This window comes from Propithecus coquereli, unplaced genomic scaffold (genome assembly GCF_000956105.1).
Source record: "Propithecus coquereli isolate 6110/MARCELLA unplaced genomic scaffold, Pcoq_1.0 Scaffold96, whole genome shotgun sequence".
Classification (NCBI taxonomy): Eukaryota; Metazoa; Chordata; class Mammalia; order Primates; family Indriidae; genus Propithecus; species Propithecus coquereli.
In genome coordinates, this window is record NW_012155951.1 from 5,398,429 (window position 1) to 5,401,603 (window position 3,175).

Sequence of the window (3,175 nt, forward strand, 5' to 3'; positions counted from 1 at the left end):
GTCACATGTCAAGTACACAACAGCCATGTGGCTCATGGCTACCAGATTAGCTAAGGCAGATCTAGAGAGAGAGGATTGATTGTTATCTCCACAGACTCAAAATACAAATATAGGATATTATTTCACAGTCATTTGTGGCCTTTTTGATTAGAGGAGATGAAATAAAAATTTAAAATACAAGTTAATGACATGCCTATTTATGTTGCAAACTCCTACTATCCTTCAAGTAATTATTTCATAGTTTACTTCCTTTATTAGTCAAGGTTCTCTAGAGAAACAGAAATAGTAGGAGATATATAGATATAGATAGATAGATATGTATATACATATATCAGGCCTTCTACATTTATATATAAAGTGAGACAAAGATTTATTATAAGAAATTGGCTCATGCAGTTATGAAGGCTGGAGACCCAGGACATCCAATGCTATAGCTCCAGTTTGAACTTGAAGGCCTGAGAACGGGAGAACTAATGGTGTAAGTCCCAGTCCAAAGGCAGGAGAGGACTGATGACCCAGCGCAAGCTGTCTGGCAAAAGGAGTTTCTTCTTTTTCAGCTTTTTTCTCTAGTTAGGTCTTCAATTTATTGGATGGGGGACATCCACTTTGGGGAAGTCAACCTGCTTTACTCAGGCTACATATTCAAATGTTAATCTCATACAGAAACATCCTCACAGACCCCATCCAGGATACTGTTTGACCAAAGGTCTAGGCACCTTGTGTTCCAGTCAGATTGACACATAAAAGTAACCATCACGCTCCTCTACCAAGCCTTTCTGCATTTGTCCAGTCAGAAGCTGTTACAACTGGTCTTGTACTTCTACAACACCTTGCACATAGCTCTCTTAAAGCACCTTAACCATTTTGTTCTGATTATTTGTCCAAGTCTTAGCTATTTGAAAGCATGAAGCATGTCTTAATCATCTTTCTATATCAATTTTCTAACATTCTGATGGGCACGTATTAAGTGGTCAATAAATTCAGTTTACTTTCTTCTCACATTGTGTCTAATAACACTCTGCTCAAGTCTTCCAAATGTGATACTTAATTTGCACAATGCATTGTGAAGTATATATTAATATGTCCATTTTAAATATGAAAAAAGAGAGAGGTAGTAAGCTTTACAATCACAAAATTAGTAGGAGTTAGTTGGGAGACTAAAATAGTACTGTTAGACATCAAAAGCTGCTCTTATTGTGTTACACCTGCTATTTTCTAAAAACTAATCAAATGAGTGAGGTTTACTTTAAAGATTTTTGCTGTTTCTTAAAAGAATTTAGTGAATATATAACTCCCAAATATAGCCGAAGCTTAAATTAATATTCAGATATAGAGAGCTGAATAGAGAGCTGAGTCTTCCCTGAAACCATTTTAATAAAAGACAAGAGAAATCATTGCAGTGTACAATTGTTAGGTTTGTAGCCACCCAGCATCTTGTTGATCCCTACACTCCATGATTGAGAGAGAAGCAGCAACTCACTTTCTCAGCCTCCTTTGCATAGGGGTTACAGGCTTTTCCAATCAGATGTATCCAACAAAATCCTTGATTCAAATGTGAGTCACATGGGGATGACTCTGTCATGCGTATTTGAATTTCTGGGAAGAAGATGGAGTATGGCAAACGCCATTCCTACGCACAGTGGTTGCAATGGCAATTTCACTGCCGGATTGGTGCAACCAGAGTTAATTTGGACCTGGTTCAGGTGTGTACCCTCAGAATTCACTTCTCTGTGTTCACTGGAGGTTATGTACACAATGCGTGCCTAAGTTCTCTCCAATTGCGGACACCTTGAAATTATCCTAGAGAAGTAATTGACCACAGTTCTTTAAAAAGGGCTTGAGTTTGGCCACCCAGCAACCTAGTCATTTCTATGAAAAGGATTTCTCCCAGACCTAGCTCCTATTCCCTCCTCCTTCCTTAGGCTTCTGCGCCATGCAACATTTGGTTTTCTCTTCCCCATAGCAGCAATTCTCATTTATAGTCTATGTGTCACCTTCAAACATCTGGTCTCCATTTATGTTTCTACCACTCAGTAGGAACAACCCGATATTTCCGAGCTATGCACCAGAGCAGAAGACAAGGACACACAGCTTCTGATTGATTGATTTTTATAGTACATTATTCACACTTTAGTTTTTCTTTCCCTTCTGAGGCACCAAATGTGAAAGATGTCTTGCTGAGTCTGGAAGCTATGTGACTGGCATGTGTGCTTTCTACATGGTTAGGTGCCAACGGCAGGTACTAAGAGATGCGTATCTTTTTGTTTTTCTTGTTCTCCCCCTTTCCCTCTTATGTTCAATGTTATGGCCGATTGTGGGGAAAGAAAGTAATGGTGTGAAGTAAAAAGAAAAAGAAAAAAAAAAACTGACCTGGAATTCTTCCTTGATTAAAAGTTTGCTTTGTTACATGTTTTTATGTTGGACAGACCCAACTTACAATGTTAATCTTGTACCCAATGTGTACTGTCATAGATTTCACTTACTCAAAAAATATTTTCAGCACCTTCTACAAATTTTGTTCTAGGGCATAATATGAACAAAACTGACATCATCACTGCCCTCATATATTTATAACCTAAAGGAAGAGGACCTAAAATAATAAAAGGTGATAAATACTGAAGCAGTTTTATTAATTCAAGGTGTTCCCATCAACTCTTGGAAAATAGCCAGTGACTCTGAGAGACAGACATGTACGCAATAAAGATGAGGCAAAGTATCAACAGCTGGGATTTAAACATGCCTAATGCTCATTGACGTGGACTTCTTTTTTTATACGCCTGTCTATTATATTGAGGGAGAGAGAGAGAGAGAGAGAGAGAGAGAGAGAGAGAGAGAGAGAGAAAGAGAGAGAGAGAATTACAGTGAAAAACAATTGAAACTTTTGATTGTTCTGAAATCCTCCAAGCCACTGTACAATGTAGCTTGCAACAAGAATCTGACAGTTTTACCACAATACGTTTCCCAATCTTAACTTTCAGCCACTCACGACTATTTGTCCTATGTTCCGAGGACACTGGATTGTTTTTTGTTCTCTTAATAAACCAAAGGACAGCATGCTTTCATGCCACTGTTTTGCTAGGAATGCCTTCTTCCACCTCTCTATCCTGCAAAATGCTGCTCATTAGCTTTAAGGACCAGCCCAAATATTATCTCATTTGTGAATGTTTCACTTACC